The sequence below is a fragment of the Pinus tabuliformis genome, chromosome Q, assembly GCF_031772625.1.
Source record: "Pinus tabuliformis cultivar Carrire ecotype Pingquan chromosome Q, CPIR1, whole genome shotgun sequence".
NCBI lineage: Eukaryota > Viridiplantae > Streptophyta > Pinopsida > Pinales > Pinaceae > Pinus > Pinus tabuliformis.
Window position 1 is genome coordinate 17,528,585 of NC_142296.1, and position 22,302 is coordinate 17,550,886.

The 22,302-nt window shown below is 42.9% G+C and overlaps 1 protein-coding gene across 3 annotated transcripts in view; it reads right to left on the reverse strand.

Annotated features, from left to right (window-relative positions):
• Positions 1–22,302, reverse strand: part of MLO4 (Seven transmembrane MLO family protein) — a 457,964-nt gene that overhangs the window by 365,386 nt on the left and 70,276 nt on the right. The window lies entirely within an intron of this gene.

Sequence of the window (22,302 nt, forward strand, 5' to 3'; positions counted from 1 at the left end):
TATAGTGAGTGGAAAGGGAGTAATATATGCAGATAAAGGAGCGGGACCACGCACCCAAAGTTGGGTTTTCCCAAGTAATACTACGCTAGAACCAAATGGTCATAAATGAGATGCCAAGGGACTAAGATCCAAGGGTAACATCCAAAAGAGATCAAGGGAACAAGAGCACAAACTAAGCCCACCATTTCCGCCAAATCCCCCCATCAATCCATACCCAGAAGTATCCATGAGAAGTAAACCGAAAATTCGATTACCAAATGACAGGACATGCCTTTAGATTTGGGACGCCCACCTTCAAACATGCGATCAATACAAGTGGGTGGGGGACCACATGGCTGGCTCAGGTGGCAGAGAAATGGCACAAAGAGTTAGCAGGAGGCTGAAAGGGGCTACTAGCTACCGGTTGAAATCCATCATGGAGAAAAAATTCTCCTGGGGATATCACCCATGAAGTGGTGGGTAACATCTGGCTCCAACTGGGACATGATCTCTCGAAGAAATGGACGAGGCTGCTCAAACAGGAGGTCACGAGAAGTCCAGCAATCTCTTGGTCACCGTAGACCTGTTGTCTGCACATGTCAAAGATCAAAGCCACAGGGCAGCATGTTTTTCACAGTGTCTTATGATCACCCATGCTTAATGTTAGCCCATAAACCAACTAGAAATAAAATATGCAATTTAATCTAAGTGGATCTAATCTATGTTGGAATTTCTAAGTCTAACTATTAGAAATCCTTCATGTACTTTTCTGATTTATTTCTGCCTACTTGTTCTGATTAATTGACAAGTTATTCACCATGTAAATACTGAAAATAAATACAAGTACATGCTCAACACATTATAGATCATCAACTGAAGAAAATAAAACAAGCACACAAGTGACACTGTTGTTTTTGGACTAATGTCCCCGGAAAAACCCAATGCGGGAAAACCGGTGCAGCTATCTAAGGGTTTTATTATTATGCAGTTTCTGAATACAATCTGGGTGCCAAAACCGGCTCACCCAACAGAGAATAATCTTGGCAGTAGTACCTCTCTACCTGGAAGCAGATATTCCAGCTAAAACCCCAGATAAACACTCCGACAGCTCCCAGCTCCAATCTGCCCCACAAAAACCCCATCGTCAACCTCCAGGGACTGCGTCAGCCCTTTCTAACCCAACGTCTTTCCAACGTCACCCTGGCTTGCCCTGCATCAGCCTCTGAAGGCACTGTGTCAACCCTTAGAGCCTCTGCGTAACCCATGCTGGCACTCTGAGGCACTGCGTAGCTCCTAGCTGCCTCTACGTGAGCCCTTGCTGGCTCTGCATGAGCCTCTAACTGGCTCTGCGTCCCTCTCTCCCGGCTTCTTCACTGACCCTTCTGGTACCATCTATGCCTCTCTACTTCTGTATTCACTGCCCCTCAGCTACAACTTTGATCACTCTTTCGACTTCCTCAGCAAACCCTCCCCCAGAAAATCAAAATCTTGATCAACTCGATGTGTCCTCCAAGTGACCCTCAAGCCTCCTCTTATACTTTTCTAGTTGACAATTCAACGACTGAGATTAAGTCCCTAATCAATGGCTAAGATTAATTCTGGCTTGATCCATGACTTTTGGACCCTTCTAACACAGTTTTATATTAATACACATTAATATTTTATTTTCCCTAAGTTTAGACTTAGGGACTCCATTAAAAATATTAATTATTTTAATATCTCCTACACTGTTTAGAATCTACCCAAACCATTTCTGGGTATTGGAGATCTCATGTGCTTTAGCCTCTCCACCAATTTTCGTGGCTAGAGCACATCCGATGGTACCCCAAATCAACACTCCCTCTTAGCGAGGACTATGCTCCAGCAATACTCCTCACTGAGCATCACCCTGATCATTCGGCATTGGTCCCTGTGCTGATGCTAGGCTTGTTGCCCAACATCCTATGCACTACTGCATCATGTACTGCTACCCATGGCCTTGCTACTGCCACTGTTGCATATGTAAGGCAGCACCCTCTCATCATGCTACATCATGTTGCCCATAGCACTGCCACTGCTAACTGCTGCACTGCAACTCAGTTACTAAGAAGTAAGTAACGGATCTCCCAACTCTGACATCTCCATCAGGCTAGAAACACTTCCGATGCTGAAGCTCTCTCTGTCACTGACAAGTGCTCCCTCTCTGACCTCTGCGCTGCTGCAACAACTCTCTACATCTCGCACTGCTGCCTCACGCTGTCCTGGGACTCCTGCACTGTAGCTCCCTCTGTCGCTCCATCCGCATCCGTCTCTACTGACATCCGCCGGTCTTGCTACTCCTCTTCGAGGCTCCCGTAGCAAGGTATAATCCAAAAGGTTGGATACCTCAACGATCCTGTCCCTCATCGCTTGTAGTCATCCTGATTACAGCTTGATGTCTCCCCACTTCCGCTCAAGTGGCGTGTGAGCACTCATGGCACAGTCATCATCTGTCTCCAATTCCTTCTCCGCCCTTGCTAGCACAGCCTTCGTCTCGGAAGCCTCTCCTCTGCTCTTCTTTCTCGGACACTAGCTCGCATAGTGACCCAGTTCCCCACAGTTGAAGCATTTGACCTTGTAGAGGTCCTTCTTTCGTTTCTCCTGCTTTCCCTCAGATGCTAAGGCAACAACCTTCTCTTCCTCCTTCTTGACTCTGATCCCCTTATCGTTGCTTCGTGCCTTGCTTAGCCTTCTGAACTCTTCTTGGCAAAGAGCCGCCCACATTTCCTCCCAATCTGAAAGGGTTGCCCTGCCTAGTATGCTATGGACAAACACATCCCAGTGTTCTGAGACTGCATTCAGGGTTGTTCTCACCATCAATTCTTGATCCGGCGTAGCCCCTATGGAAGTCAGCTGATCTCGGATCTCTTTCAATCAACCGAGGAAGGTGTCGATCTTTTCTCCCTTCTGCATCTGGTATGACCGCAGCTAATTTTCTAGTAGCATCTTCCTCTACACGGAAGTATGCTGATACAACTTCTTTAGGGCCTCCCACATCTCATTTGTCGTATTCTTCTCGGCAATGTGTGGTACTACATGGTCCTTGACCCCGTCAAAGATTGTTAAAATTGGCAACCAGGGCAAAACTTCATGTGGGTCAACTTATTCATGGTATTTTTATTAGATTCCTCTCGTCAAGAGATGTAGGATTGATATAAAGATCATCTGATTCCGATAAGTATTCATGGAGATATGAATTTATTTTGATTATGGAATTATTATCAAGCCGACCTACAACTCATGTAGGCTCAGAAGCCCAACAATCGCATCTATTCAAATACCAACGTTGTGTATAAATACAGGAGGAATTTTCTTCATTTGGACTCACTCATCTCATCACATCTCTCTCTCTATTGTGCAGAAAAGAGTCTCTTCTCTACTGCGCAGAAAAGGGTTTCTCCCTCACACATGTGAAGCCGGAAGCTGCTGAAATTGAAGCTGCAATTGTAGAAGTAAAGATTGACCTGCGTGGACTAGAAGATCTCCTCATCTGAACTGCGTTGTAGGTTCATCTGAACCTCCTCTGAAAGCCACAAATTTTGGTGGTTGAATCAAGTCAATCCAACGGACGGTTTGCAAGATATCGACTGCCCTAGTTTGAAGCCGGAAGCTACCAAAACTGACGCTGCAACTGCAGAAGTAAAGTTTGACGTGCGTGGACTAGAAGATCTCATTTGAACTGCACTGTAGGTTCATCTGAACCTCCTCTGAAAGCCACAACTTTTGGTGGTGGAATCAAGTCAATCCAACGGACAATTTGCAAGATATCGACTGCCCTAGTTTGACGGAAGCCGCTGAAATTGAAGCTGCAACTGCAGAAGTAAAGTTTGACCTGCATGGACTAGAAGATTTCCTCATCTGAACTACGTTGTAGGTTCATCTGAACCTCCTCTGGAAACCACAACTTCTGGTGGTGGAATCATGCCGATCCGACGGTCAGTTTGTGAGATATCGTCTGCCCTAGTTTGATGATGAAGCCGCTCATGCTAATGCTGCTGATCTAGGGTTTGCTACTGCTGATATGAATCAAATTTATTGTACTGTTTCTCTCTGCTGAATTATTGAAGATAAAAGAAGATTTGATCAAAGGGTTTCCCCACACATTGTGGAGTTTGTCCCTGGCTAGCCGCCACATCTTGTGTCTCTTGTCTTGGCTTGTTTTCTGTCGATCTTTTAATGTTCTATCTGCACTTTACTTTATCTACATGTGATTGCTAATCTCTGGAATATAATAAGAAAAAGAAGTAAACTGTTATAAGCATAGAACATACCATAACTTAACATGGTATCAGAGCTGAGGTGAAGACAAAGCCCGAGCAAGAGCAAGAGCAATCACTAAAGAGAAGATTGGCGAGGCTGTCCTAAAAGAACTATGGGGTCCTCAACACTGCCAAAGGCAAGCTTCGTAAGAAGCTGACTATCACAGATGGAAAATGTTTATCGATCTAACCCTTGAGGATCAAGGAGTGTTGGATCATTTGAGAGGCAATATTATTGAGCCTCCATCAAATGCACCTCCTGCTGCCAGGAACAAATGGAAGAACGGAGAAGTTAAAGCGAAGAAGATCATCCGAGACTCTATCGACAAGCACTTGGTGGCCTACATCTCTGAACTGGACACCTCCAAGGAAATCTACGATAGACTGGTGAGTTTATTTAAAGTTAATGATGCAAATCAAGTTTTGTTTCTTAGAAATAAGCTGAGGGAAATCAAGAAGGGTAAAGATGAGATTATGCAAGATTACTTCTTAAGAATCACCGAGATCAAGAACGATCTCCTATCTATTGGGGAGACTATTACTAACAGAGACTCACGACTCTTGGAGGATTACCATCCGAATGGTACGTGTTCAGGACTACTCTTCTGAACTATAATGTAATTCCTGGTTTCGAGGAATTAATGGCTAGATGCATTCAAGAAGAAACAAGGGAAGAAGAGCAAGAAATGCCCATGCCTAAAGGTCCTCCTGCTGCCTTTTCTTCTCATGCTAAGAAAAGAAATAATTCCGAGACTAAATCAAAAGGAAAGGCTGGACCTAAGGGTGGAAGAAAATGACGATGTTACATCTGCGATAAAGCAGGTCACTATGCAAGGGAGTGCCCTAATAGAAAGGACTCACACCGGGATGAGGATCAAAATCTCTCTGATGCCAATCAAAGGAATGACAAATTCAATAGCAAAGGTAAGAGGAGAGCTGGGAATCGAGGAAGAGGACAACCATTCAAGAAGGCTAGAAATTCCAGGAAGTATTAAATGCACCTGACCTCAAAAAGAACCTAGTGTCCATCTCGGGAATGGAAGACAAAGGCTACAAGGTAACCTTCAGCGATGGCAAGGTACGTATATGGAAAAATAATGTTAAAGATGCCTTTACTCTTGGGTTTAGTGTTGATTCATTATATCAGGTCGATGGAAGTCCGCTAGGTGTCATGTCTTATGACACATCTCTTCAGTGCGAACTTTGGCATCGGAGGTTTGGCCCCCTTCGTTATAAAGCTATACTCAGTGTAAAACAAATGGTGACAAGGATGCCCGAATTCCGATTAGAGAAAGAAGGTGTATGTCCAGGATGTGCCGAAGGAAAGCTCAAAAGGGGACCATTCCCCTCAAGCCAAAGCAAGACCTCCGATATATTACAGTTGGTTCACTCAGGCATACCTGAGGTTGGCATTAAGAGGGAGACTACTACACCACATACTCCTAAGCAGAATGGTGTGGCGGGAAGGAAGAACTGCACGATTGTGGATGTTGTCCGGGCCATGCTGCATGATCAAAGACTTCCGAAGTTTCTATGGGCTGAAACTACAAACACCGCCGTATATGTACAAAATTGATGCCCTCATCAAGCATTGGGTTCCAAGACTCCTAAAGAAATGTTCACCGGTAAGAAACCTGATGTTTCTCTTCTTTCTTTTTTTTGAAGCCCTATATATTTTCATGTGCCGAAAGAGAAAAGAAATAAATTGGGTGCATCTGGAAAGAAAGGAATTTTCGTGGGCTATGGTGAAAATACTAAAGGCTATAAAATCTATGTAGCCGGTCAAAGGGAAGTCGTGATTAGTCATGATGTCACCTTTGACGAAGTTATGGCTCTCAGCAAGGTGGACAATCTTCCGACTTTGAGGAGCTCTCAAGAAGCCGACACCAGGGAACCGAAAGAAAAGGATGATGAATCAATGCCCGATGTAGAAGAACCCATGGATCCGATTGATCCTCATCCACATGAGCCTTCCTCTTCTACGAAGAGCCCTTCATGGCTTAGGGGGATACTTGATGATGCTGAAGGACGTGCTGCACCCTGAAGAACCTTCCGTCAAAGTAAGAAACCTAACAGGTATCAGGGATACCTGACGATCATGAGCACAATCATACAAAATGAGCCTTCATCATTCTCAGATGTCGTCAAGCATCAAGTATGGAAGGATGCTATGACCATAGAATATGAGTCTATTATGGAGAATGATGTCTAGGAAGTAGTTCCCAGACCCCGGGCAAGACAATTGTTACTTCAAATGGCTTTAGAAGATAAAGCATGCAGCAGATGGAAGTACGGAAATGTATAAGGCTCATTTTGTTGCTCGTGGTTTCTCCCAGAAGGAAGGTATAGACTATGATATTTGCATCTGTTGCCAGATATACGAACATCCGCTTGATCATAGCCCTTGTGGCTTCACAAGGATGGAACCTATATCAGATGGATGTCAAGACCGCGTTCTTGCATGGTTCGATCAAAGAAGAGGTCTCTGTGGAGCAACCCGAAGGATTTGAGATTTATGATCAAAAATCTCATGTATGCAGGTTGAAGAAGGCTCTCTATGCGCTGAAGCAAGCACCTTGAGCATGGTATGAGAGGATCGATAGCTACTTGATGACGCTGGGATTCACTAGGAGTGAAGTCGATCCTAACCTTTACTTTAAGGTTGAAGATGACAAGCCTCTCATATTGGTGTTGTATGTGGATGACCTCTTTCTAACAGGTGCAGAGCCTCTCATTCACAAATGTAAGAGGGAGTTGGCTTCTGAATTTGAAATGAAGGACCAAGGACTTGAAGTATGGCAGAAGCCAAGGGAAATTTTCCTATCTCAAGGAAAATATGTAGTAAATATATTGGAAAGATTCGGTATGATGGACTACAAGCCTGTGACTACCTCAAGGATCTTAACTTTTAGAAGTTATATGGTAGTGATGTCGAACCAGATTTGGGAAATGCCTTTGAGTTTCATAAACTCATTCGCATTAATGTTCTTAGTGAACCTCTGTTCGAACATATGTTTTGCAGTTAGCATTGTGAGCTCATATTTGGTTGAGCCTCACTATATTGATGCCCAGAATCTTCTAAGATATCTTCGTGGCACAATTACTAATGGATTGAGATACACTGCCGGAAATATGAAACTGCGTGATTATTCGAATGCTGATTAGGCAGGTAGTGTGGAGGATCACTGAAGCACTTTTTAGTGTTGTTTCTCTTTGGATTCTACTTCGATATAATGGATGAGCAGGAAGCAGAAGTCGGTTTCCATAAGCACCACCAAGACCTGATACATATCTACGAGTATGATCTCGTATGAAGATGCCTGGTTGGGGAAGCTCTTCAGTGAGCTGTTTGAACACATACCACTGTGATTCTCTGTAACAACCAGAGGTGGGATTCGATTATTGAGGAATCCCGTATTCGTCGATTGCTCCCGCAGATAAACATCATCTGGGATGCTCCATCGCATTAAGATGATGTACAGGTCGATACACCTTGTCAAAGCCCCGACGAAAGATCTAATCTGTGATTTTCCCAAACGACTTGGAGTCGTCAAGAAACCCTTGTACAAGGGTCCTGCATGTTGCATACATTGAGCTCTAGGAGCTCTGAGGGCTTGCGGTTCTTACTGGAGCAACATACGACCACAGGGTGACTCACCCTCCCCTGGTGGTGCACACTGGAAGAAGATGATTCGCTCTCTTGTGGGACAAGATGATTCTCTCTCTTGTGGAACAGGATGATTCACTCTCCTGTGTAGCAGGATGATTAGTTCTCCTGTGAGGCCTGGATTGATGTGTTCTCCATGCCGATTGTAGCAGGATTGATGTGTTCTCCTGTGAGGCCTGGATTGATGTGTTCTCCATGGCAGCCTGGATTGATGTGTTCTCCATGGCGATTGTAGCAAGATTGATGTGTTCTCCTGTGAGGACACGATTGATTAGTTCTCATGTCGAGGCATCCTACCCATGGAGTCTGGGACTCATGGGAAGTACCTCTCATTTGATCAATGAGCAGGAAAATGAAGTTAGGGACCATAGTAGTACTGATGGACGCATCGTTGTATCTACCGTACTCCCTACGCTAGGATGACCTCCATTGATATGGGATCAATGATACTAGTCTGGGACCAGTGGTAGGAGTTGTACCATACTATGACGCTGACTTCGGGTCGGTTGAGACTAGTCTGAGACCAGTGGTACATACTCTGAGACTGACTTCGTGTTAGTGCAGTACTGGTCTGAGACCAGTGAGAGTGGTACACACTATGAAGCTGACTTCGGGTCGATTGAGACTGGTCTGGGACCAGTGGTACACACTCCGAGACTGACCTTGAGTCAGTGGAGGATGATACTAGTCTGAGACCAATGGAGTTGTACTCACTATGACGCTGACTTCGGGTTGGTTGAGACTGGTCTGGGACCAGTGGTACATACTCTGAGACTGAATTTGAGTCAGTATGATACATCCTCGATCATTTCTTCTTCTTCATAATTCGGACAAAAGCAGAGCAGAATAGTACAGATCAGTACAGGGCAGAACAAGACAAAGCAGAACAGGCAGAATAGAGCAGAGCAGGGCAAGGGTCAAGCTGTACAGGGCAGTGCATTTGATGGATGAATAGTAACGACCGATAGACAGATTGCAAATGAAGTTCTCCCTAGTTGAGAGGGAGTGTTAAAATTGGCAACCAGGGAAAAAATTCATGTGGGTCATCTTATTAATGGCTGATAATATTTTTATTAGATTCCTCTCGTCGAGAGGTGTAGGATTGATATAAAGATCATCCCATTCCGATAAGTTTTCATGGAGATATGAATTTATTTTGATTATGGAATTATTATCAAGCCGACCTACAACTCATGTAGGCTCAGAAGCCCAACAATCGCATTTATTCAAACACCAACGTTGTGTATAAATACAGGAGGACTTTTCCTCATTTGGCCTCACTCATCTCATCACATCTCTCTCTCTCTACTGTGCAGAAAAGAGTCTCTTCTCTACTGCGCAGAAAAGGGTCTCTCCCTCACACATGTGAAGCCGGAAGCTGCAACTGCAGAAGTAAAGATTGACCTACGTGGACTAGAAGATCTCCTCATCTGAACTGTGTTGTAGGTTCATTTGAACCTCCTATGAAAGCCACAATTTTTGGTGGTGGAATCAAGTCAATCCAAAGGACGGTTTGCAAGATATCGACTGCCTTAGTTTGAAGCCGGAAGCTGCCGAAACTGAAGCTTCAACTGCAGAAGTAAAGATTGACCTGCTTGGACTAGAAGATCTCCTCATCTAAACTGCACTGTAGGTTCATCTGAACCTCCTTTGAAAGCCGCAACTTTTGGTGGTGGAATCAAGTCAATCCGACGGACAGTTTGCAAGATATCGACTGCCCTAGTTTGAAGCCGGAAGTTGCTGAAACTGAAGCTGCAACTGCAAAAGTAAAGATTGACCTACGTGGACTAGAAGATCTCCTCATCTGAACTGCGTTGTAGGTTCATCTGAACCTCCTCTGAAAGCCGCAACTTTTAGAGGTGGAATCAAGCCGATCCGACGGTCGGTTCGTGAGATATCGTCTGCCCTAGTTTGATGATAAAGCCGCTAATGTTGATGTTGTTGATCTAGGGTTTGCTATTGCTGATATGAATCAAATTTATTGTACTATTTCTCTCTGCTGAATTATTGAAGATAAAAGAAGATTTGATCAAAGGGTTTCCCCACACATTGTGGAGTTTGTCCCTGGCTAGCCGCCACATCTTGTGTCTCTTGTCTTGGCTTGTTTTCTGTCGATCTTTTAATGTTCTATCTGCACTTTACTTTATCTACATGTGATTGCTAATCTGTGGAATATAATAAGAAAAAGAAGTAAACTGTTATAAGCATAGAACATACCATAACTTAAAAAAGATGATGCTCTTGGCCCTCGCCATTGCATCCTCGTACTCACTGTTATCAGTTGGGTCAACTGGGACCACTATTGTCCTCAAGGCGAATTGCTTGAGACGGTTCCTGTCTAGAACGGGTAAGATTCTAACCTTCTAGACTACGAAGTTTGAGGCTCCGTCCAGTCTATCCTGATCTCTTACCCTGTTCATTGCCATCTCGCTTCTCCTCCACTTCCCTCCTAGAAGTTCTCGGTGTGACTCCCTCTGAGCCTCGATTTCCCTCCTGGAAACCCCTCTACCAATGTTGAGATGCCCCCACTCCGATCCTTAGTGCAGTTGCATCACTGATCCGGATTTGTTGGTTAGAAATCCTCGGCAGTAACTCCCTCCTCCTTGGTCTTACCCTGTTAGGTACTGTTCTGACTACAGTACCCCACCAGCGTCACTCTGCAACTTACCCACAGCCTCCTAAGCCCCAGCAAATTGAAGGTTAGAGCTTTTAGGCTCTGTGCAATCCTAGCACCAGCAAAATGTGCACCTCCTGGGCACGGGCGTCAATCCTTCCTGACTGAGAAAGATGATTGGGCACTACGTAGCTGCGCTGATCCTCTTTCCATCTCAAACTTGATGACGCAGGCACTGCGTTACCCCTTCCTTGCTGCTTCTCTGCTAGGAACAACTTTTGTCACTCGGGATAGTTGTTTTCTGCAGATGGTCTACTCCGTTGATGTCCTCAATTCTCCTGTGATTTACAACCACGCTCTGATACCATATTGGAATTTCTAAGTCTAACTGTTAGAAACCCTTCATGTACTTTTCTGATTTATTTCTACCTACTTGTTCTGATTAATTAACAAGTTATTTACCATGTAAATACTGAAAATAAATACAAGTACATACTCAACACATTACAGATCATCAACTGAAGGAAACAAAACAAGCACACAAGTGACATTGTTGTTTTTGGACCAACATCCCCAGAAAAACCCAATGCAGGAAAACAGGTGCAGCTATCTAAGGGTTTTATTATTATGCAGTTTCGAATACAATCTAGGTGCCAAAACCAGCTCACCCAACAGAGAATAATCTCAGCAGTAGTACCTCTCTACTCAAAAGCAGATATTCCGTCTGAAACCCCAGATAAACACTCTGACAGCTCCCAGCTCCAATCTGCCCCACGAAAACCCTAACGTCAACCTCTAGGGACTGCGTCAGCCCTTTCTCGCCCAGTGTCACCCTGGCTTGCCCTGCGTCAGCCTCTGGAGGCATTGCATCAGCCCTTAGAGCCTCTGCATCACCCACGCTGGCTCTCTGAGGCACTGTGCTGCTCCTGGTTGCCTTTGGGTGAGCCCTTGTTGGCTCTATGTGAGCCTCTAGCTAGCTCTGCGTCCCTCTCTCCCGCTTCTTCGTTGATCCTCCTGGTATTATCTCTGCTTATCTGCTTCTGTATTCATTGCCCCTCAGCTGCAACTCTGATCACTCTTTTGACTTCCTTAGCAAACCCTGCCCCAGAAAATTGAAATCTTGATCAACTCAGTTTGTTTTCCAAGTGACCCTCAAACCTCCTCTTATACTTTTCTCGTTGACAATTCAACAGTCGAGATTAAGTCCATAATCAACGGCAAAGATTAATGCTGGCTTGATCCATGACTTTTAGACCATTCTAACACAGTTTTATATTAATACACATTAATATTTTATTTTCCCTAAGTTTAGACTTAGGGACTCCATTAAAAATATTAATTATTTTAATATCTCCCAGAGTGTTTAGAATCTACCCAAACCATTTCTGGGTATTGGATATCTCATGTGCTTTAGCCTCTCCACCAATTTTCGTGGCTAGATCACATCCAATGCTACCCCAAATCAACAATCTACTATGAGAAATATCATATACGTTAGTTCTAATGCAAACGTCAACATGCAATGCATCCTACCCTAACACGCATTTGGTAATGCTAATACTAAGTGTAATCATAAAGCCAGTGCAACCAACATATCATCGTATCAATATACATATGTTTGCCGGTATGACTACTCATGTAGCAGACCCCAAAGCGAATGCAAATCCAAACACATGGAGGATGTTGTGGGCGGGAGGTGGGAAAATATGATGCCCACACATGGATGATTATGTGAGAAGAGGTGAGAAAAGGATGTAATCTAGTCTGTGAGATCTTCTCTTGCAACCAAAATATAGAGATGTCAACAACCAAGCTCATAAACTTTGGACGGATGGCAACCTCTGGCATATCACTTCCACCATTGTCTTTATTATTTATGTCATGGCTTATGGCCTTCATTGGGTTATGATTAGTGGGAAAGGGAGGCCGACGAGATGGAGAAACACAAGTAGGTTGCACATGATGATTACACTGGATAGGGGAGACTATGGAGTGATCAAAACCCTGACGGTGCATCCAAGGAGGAAATGTATAATCGATGAAGGGCTTTTCCTTGATACTATACTCGGGCGAGGGAAGGGCTCACAATTACTTGACATCATATGATCAGGGGTGAGGGATTCACTTGACGAAGACTCAAGATGATGACCAATAGGAAAAAGGGAGAAAGAAATATTGCATTCAACGAGTTGTGCTTTCCCAAAATCACAATCTAAAGGCTCAAGTGATTTGAACATTGAATAATACTCAGGAGAGGTGGGAGCCTTATCAACTTCCTTGGTATCAAAGATTGGGTCTCTCCTAAAAGGAAAATTGATCACTTCCAACCGCCCCTCTTTATGCAAAGGAAAATGGAGATTCTCCTTCCCAGGGGTATCAATGGTTATGTCATCATAAACAATGCCTGAGGGGAAAGAAAGACCAATCTCATCCTCATCCTCCTTGTCGATGTCGTAAATGGGAGCACAATCAAATTGAGGACCAACAATTTCCCATTTCTCCTTTTCAATGTGGAAATAATCTTCAATGTCATCTTTCAAGGGGCTAATGGGATCATCTCTCTCAAGGTTTTCAAAAGAGGATTCATCGGGAGTAATATCTTTGAGCAAGGTAGGGTTGGTCTCAATTTGACTTTCCATAAATTCATCCTTCCCAGCACATGTGTCCTCAAATCATCATTTTCATCATGTGGACCCATGGAGGACTCATCTTCTTATTCATTACCTAGTTTCTTAATGTTCTAATGATGATCGATGAAAGCTTCCTCTGGGATGCTTAATGCAGGGTGTACTTGAAAATGTCTAAGAAAGCCCTCAACGAACTCTTCAATACATGAAATACTCTTAGACTCATGATCATGCATCCATGAGTTATGACCACCGAGCGACCCCATGAACAGCAATGTAAGGACATCTTGGTGGACAACCTTTTCTCTTGAAGCATGTGCATTAAATTCTTTCTATGTGATCAATTGCAGAGAGTGGATCACCATCAAACACAGGCACCCCACGTACCAACCTTCCCAAGACATGATTAGGATGTCCAGGGATGCGAGCAATCTCCAAAGCGAGAAATTTATGAAAGAATGACAACCTATTCGAGATATACATGAAACATATGTAGAAGTCGCCAGGGTGAAATTAAAGATGCCTAGAAAAATGCTTGCTTCACCCTACAAGCATCGACCTTAAAGTTCAATGAAGAACTAGCGCTTCGTTCTTCCAATGGAGTCGCCAAGAATGATATGTCAATATATCATATGGGGAACAAAATAGATGTTTCGTGTCCCCGACAACGGCACCATAAATGTTACCACTCAAACTAGCAAGGGCCCTAAATGGGGTTCCTAAGAGGGCAACTGCTAGGTTAAGGGCAACGGTGGAGGCTTAGCCCTGCTCTTTACAAACCTTCACCGATGGGAGGAGTCCCGGTAGTGTAGTGTAAAGTATATGTCAATGCATAGGTGGAAAGTGACCCTAGAAACCCTTTCCCAAGGATAGAGTGAAGAATGGAACATGCTTACTCTTTAAGCAAGGGACTTGCTCTTCCAGGGGTAAGGGGTGAGGATTGGAGGGTTGAGGGAGAAGGAATAGGCTTATAGACGAGGTTCTCAATCCCTATAATCCTTTGGAAACTTGGATTCCTAAATGGTCCTTGACAAATAATCTTTATTGAGAAGTAGGACCACACAGGGCCAAGTGGACCCAACCCAGGTTCGGGGATGGAATGTAGCAACCAATGATGCTCCTATCCTGGACAAGGTGAAGGGAAAGGACCAAACAAGTGTTGAACTAAAGATGATCTGTGGTTGTCATTGATGTCAACCCAAGCAGCACCAAGGATGACCCTAAACTTCCATGGCACATTGGGCATCATCATTCATGGTTTCTCGTCTCATAACCATTATAGCAATACTATACTCAAAAATATCTTTCTATCGGTATATAGCTCTCCTCGTAATTTCTCGCGGTTTGTAAGTTATCCAAGATTGAAGTTAGTAACCCCAATTAGTGGGCTAAAACCCCATGGGGTTGTGGCATGGCATTTATCATTGACTTTGGTCATTGATTCATCAATAATTAATAATTTTTTAGGCTCCTAAAATCCCTCCAACATATCTATAGAAGCCCCTCTCAACTCTATAAAAAGAAATCTCATATATCCTCCAAAAGGAGTGATCGCGGCATTTTCGCTATAACTTTATTTCTGCAAAATCTTAGATGCTGAAATTAAAACCCATTTGAGCTTAAATCCTGGTGAACGTCGTGACCGAATTTCTGATCTTGGTTCGCTATACTTTCGGAGATATGATCTGTGAAGTTAGGGCTTTTGCAAGCTCCCGAATTTCATCTCAAAGAGATGACCTTGGGAAAATCATCATAACTCTCTCTGAGAAGCGGATTGGAATTCTGTAAAAAGTGGCGGATAGTGCATGGACTGTAGTTTTCTGTGTATCAATTTTAGAGCCTGTTAGTGTCAGTCTTTCCAGCCTTCCTACAGTGATCAAATATGCTCTTACAAAGTGTTCTCAGAGTGTCAAGGTCAAATTTTGTCATTTCAGTGAGTCTTCAAGCCAAAATTTGGTCACTAGGCATTAGGTCTAGGGTTTGCCCAAATGTCAGTCCATGTCACTATTCAGCTGAGTCTATCATCATTCATAGGGTTGTCATTATCATGTCAGTGTCTAATGAGTCATTTTACATCTTGATCATGCTTCAGTTGCGCCTAGGCAAGGTCATTTCCCTCTCCTAGGGTTTTGAAGCCAATTTCTCTTGGGCGGCTAAATAATCGGCAAAACTTGTATCCAGATGTTCATACACCTTCCCCTATCCTTAAAGTACCTTATAAAACACTTCCCAACACTCAGATCCCCCAAATTCCTCATTTTTTCACAAACCCTAGTTTCTAGCTACAACCTGGCAATTTTCTAGGTTTGGCCTGTGTTTTGTCCTTTTCGACCCCTTCCCCTCACTCAATCTCTGAGATTCCACTTTCCCCTGCTTCCTAACATCCCTCCCCACTCCTAAAAATTTCCCCAAGAATTTAGAAGCCCTCTATCCCCTTCATTTCGCTCCATTTCGACAAAATCCCTTGTTTCACACATCGGGACAAGTTTCACTCAAAAGCTGTTTCTGAGCAATCAAAGATGAATTTTGCAAAACTGAGAGAGGTTTTTGTCCACAACATGCCAAGGAAGAAAAACCTCTTTCACTTTTTACACAGGTGTCATGGTTTGAGAGAAATGTCAAAAATACCAGCGAGAACGAAGGTGCTCCAAGGACGGTTGGCCAAAGCACAAAAACGAAGGAAAACGCCCGATCCACTCCAAATTTTGGCCAAAGCCTCTTTGACTGAGCATGGTACTTGATTGGGGACTCCCAGCCCAAATTTCAAGAAATTTGGAGAAAATTTTGTCATTTGTGAATTTTTTGTGCAATTTACAGGTTTTGGCCGTTGGAGTGGTCTCACCCCGCGTGCGACCACTCGTGGGGACAGCTCAGAACGGGGAAAACTCTACATTTTTGGAATTGTCATGCAAAAATACACTTGCCTATGCATGGGGTCAAATTTTTATGGAGATTTGGGCCTCCAAAAGCTCAAAATACATGCAAATTTTGACTTTCTGCCCACTTTTTGGGTTGCAGAAAGCTGCCTTGGGAGAAATGACTTTTGAGGGGTCAAATCAACTCCAAATTCAGAAATTCCAGTTGGGTTGGAAAGTAGACTCACAGACCTTTCCAATGAGCTATCTTGCACCTGATTTGAACACCAGGAAGGCCCTCAAACACAGCTGCCAATGTGCGCGACCACTCTAAGGCAGGGGCGCGACCACTCAGGGAAATTTTGCCAGTTTGACCATTTCGGCCTGCAAAACTCAGTTTTTACTATGGTTGACTCTTAATGCTTGTAAATGATGGATTTTTGGATAATTTTCATGGCACATGGATACATTTACTCTCCTTTAACCCTTCTAGAAGTTTCCTTGATGTAAATAGTGAATATTAAATGCATGGATGGGTTACCTAAGTTTTAGAGGCAAGTTGTTTTGACTGCCTATTATCTAGTGCTTAGTTTAGAATTAGTTGAAACAGCTCCTAGGAAGCTGAGCTCGACCCCTAGAGGTGGGGAAAGGAGTTAGATGATCTATATTATGCCTTCTCTTACTCATTTTCATGGTTGGACTCTTGAGGGAGAAGCTCTATTGTATATTTTACTTGTATCTCTGCAATTTGAGGAAAAGGAAGGCCAGGGTTTTGCAGACATCATTGTGGATTCTTGTGGATTATTGTGTTGATGGTGTGTTTCCTACTTGTCATTGTAAGTGTGTTTATGTGTTCCATCTCTTATTCTATTGCTGCTAATTAAACAAAAGAAGTGATAAAGTTTGAATTCATGCATGCCATGCTCAGCTTTCAATTTTGTTTAATATTTATGTTTTCCACTGTCCAAAGAGGATTCAAAGTCATTGTTTGCCCTCTTTAGCTCCCTCTCTTTCTTCCTTGATCATCCATCTCAGCTTAAGGCATCAGCACAAACTCCTTCCTTGCCCCAAAGACCCACCTGCAAAAACTGAGCTCAATCCCCACACCCTGAATTGCACTCCCTCCAATTGCCACCAAAAACCCCAAAAAACTTTAAATCAACCCTCCTCATCAGTTTACTAGCCTAATATCTTTGATCCTAATTGGTCTGCTCACCCCATTGAGAAAATACCTTGAGTCTGACTGGAGAGAGCCTTCTCCTTCCTCGTAGGGCTAGCTACGAGGTGTAATGGTTTGATGTAGCCTTGAGATTTGTCTATCTCAGCCTAGGTGAAATTTCAAGCGCTAACATAGTGGCGACCATACTGGGGAGAACAACTGATCGTTTGCTCATTGAACGTGTTATTTCATAAGTCTTAGACGGAGCCTGAAGATACGCCAGGTAGCCTTCGAAAACGCTCTTGTTTTACATCAGCGTTAGTAGATAAACGCTGCTTCAGTCAATCTCCGTGAGCTTGTGAATACAGCACTTCATTTGCCTTTTACCCCAGCACATATATCAAGTTCAGATCTGATGGTTGATGGTGGACAACGATCAGACACTTGACAGGCTGAAATCATTCACTTGGCGACTCTAAATCAGTTTTGAAGATCAGATCCAAAGACTCCACTGGAGGATGATCCCGACCAGCAAAAACATGAAAGCACAACATGGCAAGATCAGGTACTCAAGTTGGAATTTCATCCAAGACATTTTGTTCTTTGTCATAAATTATTTCTTCTCTTTTCCCAAGAATGTGAAGAAGGCTTTGCAAAGTATACTATGCTTGAGAAAAGATCCTCGACCTGCAGTTGATTCTTTCCCTTTGAAGATTGTGAATACCAAAGATTTGCATGCCTTTGAGCTTGATCAAGACCTTTCTTCCAAATTTTGTGATGGCCATCTTCAAGTTGATGAACCTCAAGTGACCAAAACTAATTCTATACCTGCTGTACATACCCCTATACCTTGTAAAATTCCAGATCGGTATAAACCTCTTGTTTTACCATCTTTTCTTCATGCTTTCCCCAAAAACTATGATCTATACTTGCCGATGTTTGATGGTGAATGTAAGAATGTCAACGCTGAGCAACATGTCCAGAATTTTGAGAATTTTCTAGATCTTTTTGAAGTTGATGAAGAAGATGTTAGTATAAGGCTTTTTGCTCTTTCTTTGCAAGCCAAAGTGAAGAGTTGGTTCAAAGCCCTGCCTGATGCGAGCATCTCAGATTTCCAGCAGTTCGTCAAAGTTTTTCTCGATAGGTGGATGATTGGGCAGAACCTTTTCTTGATTGTAGAAGAGTATAACCAGCTGAAGAGATTGCCAGGGGAGACAGTACAACAGTTTTCAGCGAGATTTAATCAAGTTTATTATTCAATCCCAGTTGATATAAGGCCTACTCCTAGATCTGCTCTCTTGCACTATCCGAGTGCCTTTGATCCGGAGATGGAGTTTCAGTTGAGAGAAAAGAATATTGCAACACTTCACGAGATGCAAAACAGTGCAGTGAATGTAGAAGCTCATCTGCTGATCCGAAGGGCAAGGTTGAAGGAAGAAGAGATGAAAAACATAGATCCGGAAAAATCAACATCTCTAGAGGTAAAGCTTGACATTTTGGTAAGTGCAGTAGAAAAGATGATGGACAAGATCAACACAAGGAATGCTTATGATGTTCAGGATCATGGCTCGCTGATTGAAGAAGAACAAGTTGCTGATCCAAAACATTTTGTTTCTTACCCTAGTTGTCGTAGTGATTGTTTTATAGATCATTGTGAAGAAGAGAGAACTGTTGATATGATGTGTATGTTTGATGATGATTTGCCTCGTTTTGATCAATATGACGATGATTATGTTCTCCAAACAGAAGCTAATCTTGTAGATAAACCAACAGCTAGTTTGTGGGAGGAAGAGGTTCATTTTCAGCAGCTTGAATACAATGTTCAGCCATCACATATCAGCTATGACATTGACGAGGAAAGTGCAGCACAGTTTGAAGTAAGTGGCGGATCTTTGCCTTTTTGTTTTGATTCATGTCAGTTCATTAGAGACAACTTCCATGAAATTAGAAATCAGCTGTCAACAAGTCTTGATCTAGACCATCTTGAAGGCAATAAAAACCTTGTTCAAGACTTCTCATATTCAGATTTGCAGCCCCCAAATGCCATTGGTTGTCAAGTTGCAGATGAAGGCATGGAATTTGACATATTTGATCAAATGATACAAGAAGGTTCCCTACCTTTTTGTTTTGAATCAATTCAGTTTTTGAAGGGTAGATTGCATAGTAAATCATTTAATGTTGAGGATGAGACAGATGACAAAATTCTTGAGCAGCCTGTAACATCAGATTTGCAGCCACCAAATGAACTTGAAGGGCAGATTACAGATGAAGGTATGGCAGCCGAAATAGATGATTTGATGATACAGGAAGATTCTATACCCTTTTGTTTTGAAGCATTTCAGTTTATAAGGCAGAATTCTCATAAAATCTCTCAAGAACAAGATGAACAGCTAGAAGGATGTCATGCATTTTCAATGGATACATTACCGCAGTCTTTTCAAGTTTTTCATGATCCAATAGCTGATGTTTTGGATGGGGTTTGCAGTCAAAGTCTTTCTCCATTGACCACATGTGAGCTTGAAACATGTGCTGATATGAATTTGATCCAGCAGTCAGTTTCTTTGTCATTTTCAGCAGAGGTCTCGTCACAAGGCTCAGATCAAAGTTTGCATTCATGGTATGAGGAAAAGAGAAGTAATCCATTCGATGAGCTAAGTTCCAGTGTGCTTGAATTTCAAGATCCTTATGCAGTGTTTTTGGAGGCGGATAGAGAATTCATATCATTCCACGGATCTGTTTCTAAGTTGTCATGGGAGTTGCCATTCAGCAGTTCTCTTTTGTTGTTCATAAGCGAGAACTTGTGGAGAATTCGAACAGCAGATCGGATACTTGCTTGGTTACATTGGTTGTTTCATTTCACTTGACCAGGTGATGAATGAAACTGTTATAGTAGGTTTTGATGAATAAGCTCCACTTTGAGCATCGTTTTCAGTTTGTCGGTTGTGTTTAAGTATTGAGTCAGTTTTTAGTTGAGTGAGAGTCAATTTGTGTTGTCAAGTCATTAGTTTTCAGTCATGCATTTCAGCTTGAGTTTTTGACTCCATCGCCCAATGGTTGCAAGCACTGGTCTGCTCTCCCAGAGGTCTGAGGTTCTTGGCACCTCCAAGGAGCTACCATCCCCATTGGAGCCAATGTTAGTGTCAGTCTTTCCAGCGTTCCTACAGTGATCAAATATGCTCTTACAAAGTGTTCTCAGAGTGTCAAGGTCAAATTTTGTCATTTCAGTGAGTCTTCAAGCCAAAATTTGGTCACTAGGCATTAGGTCTAGGGTTTGCCCAAATGTCAGTCCATGTCACTATTCAGCTGAGTCTATCATCATTCATAGGGTTGTCATTATCATGTCAGTGTCTAATGAGTCATTTTACATCTTGATCATGCTTCAGTTGCGCCTAGGCAAGGTCATTTCCCTCTCCTAGGGTTTTGAAGCCAATTTCTCTTGGGCGGCTAAATAATCGGCAAAACTTGTATCCAGATGTTCATACACCTTCCCCTATCCTTAAAGTACCTTATAAAACACTTCCCAACACTCAGATCCCCCAAATTCCTCATTTTTTCACAAACCCTAGTTTCTAGCTACAACCTGGCAATTTTCTAGGTTTGGCCTGTGTTTTGTCCTTTTCGACCCCTTCCCCTCACTCAATCTCTGAGATTCCACTTTCCCCTGCTTCCTAACATCCCTTCCCACTCCCAAAAATTTCCCCAAGAATTTAGAAGCCCTCTATCCCCTTCATTTCGCTCCATTTCGACAAAATCCCTTGTTTCACACATCGGGACAAGTTTCACTCAAAAGCTGTTTCTGAGCAATCAAAGATGAATTTTGCAAAACTGAGAGAGGTTTTTGTCCACAACATGCCAAGGAAGAAAAACCTCTTTCACTTTTTACACAGGTGTCATGGTTTGAGAGAAATGTCAAAAATACCAGCGAGAACGAAGGTGCTCCAAGGACGGTTGGCCAAAGCACAAAAACGAAGGAAAACGCCCGATCCACTCCAAATTTTGGCCAAAGCCTCTTTGACTGAGCATGGTACTTGATTGGGGACTCCCAGCCCAAATTTCAAGAAATTTGGAGAAAATTTTGTCATTTGTGAATTTTTTGTGCAATTTACAGGTTTTGGCCGTTGGAGTGGTCTCACCCCGCGCGCGACCACTCGTGGGGACAGCTCAGAACGGGGAAAACTCTACATTTTTGGAATTGTCATGCAAAAATACACTTGCCTATGCATGGGGTCAAATTTTTATGGAGATTTGGGCCTCCAAAAGCTCAAAATACATGCAAATTTTGACTTTCTGCCCACTTTTTGAGTTGCAGAAAGCTGCCTTGGGAGAAATGACTTTTGAGGGGTCAAATCAACTCCAAATTCAGAAATTCCAGTTGGGTTGGAAAGTAGACTCACAGACCTTTCCAATGAGCTATCTTGCACCTGATTTGGACACCAGGAAGGCCCTCAAACACAGCTGCCAATGTGCGCGACCACTCCAAGGCAGGGGCGCGACCACTCAGGGAAATTTTGCCAGTTTGACCATTTCGGCCTGCAAAACTCAGTTTTTACTATGGTTGACTCTTAATGCTTGTAAATGATGGATTTTTGGATAATTTTCATGGCACATGGATACATTTACTCTCCTTTAACCCTTCTAGAAGTTTCCTTGATGTAAATAGTGAATATTAAATGCATGGATGGGTTACCTAAGTTTTAGAGGCAAGTTGTTTTGACTGCCTATTATCTAGTGCTTAGTTTAGAATTAGTTGAAACAGCTCCTAGGAAGCTGAGCTCGACCCCTAGAGGTGGGGAAAGGAGTTAGATGATCTATATTATGCCTTCTCTTACTCATTTTCATGGTTGGACTCTTGAGGGAGAAGCTCTATTGTATATTTTACTTGTATCTCTGCAATTTGAGGAAAAGGAAGGCCAGGGTTTTGCAGACATCATTGTGGATTCTTGTGGATTATTGTGTTGATGGTGTGTTTCCTACTTGTCATTGTAAGTGTGTTTATGTGTTCCATCTCTTATTCTATTGCTGCTAATTAAACAAAAGAAGTGATAAAGTTTGAATTCATGCATGCCATGCTCAGCTTTCAATTTTGTTTAATATTTATGTTTTCCACTGTCTAAAGAGGATTCA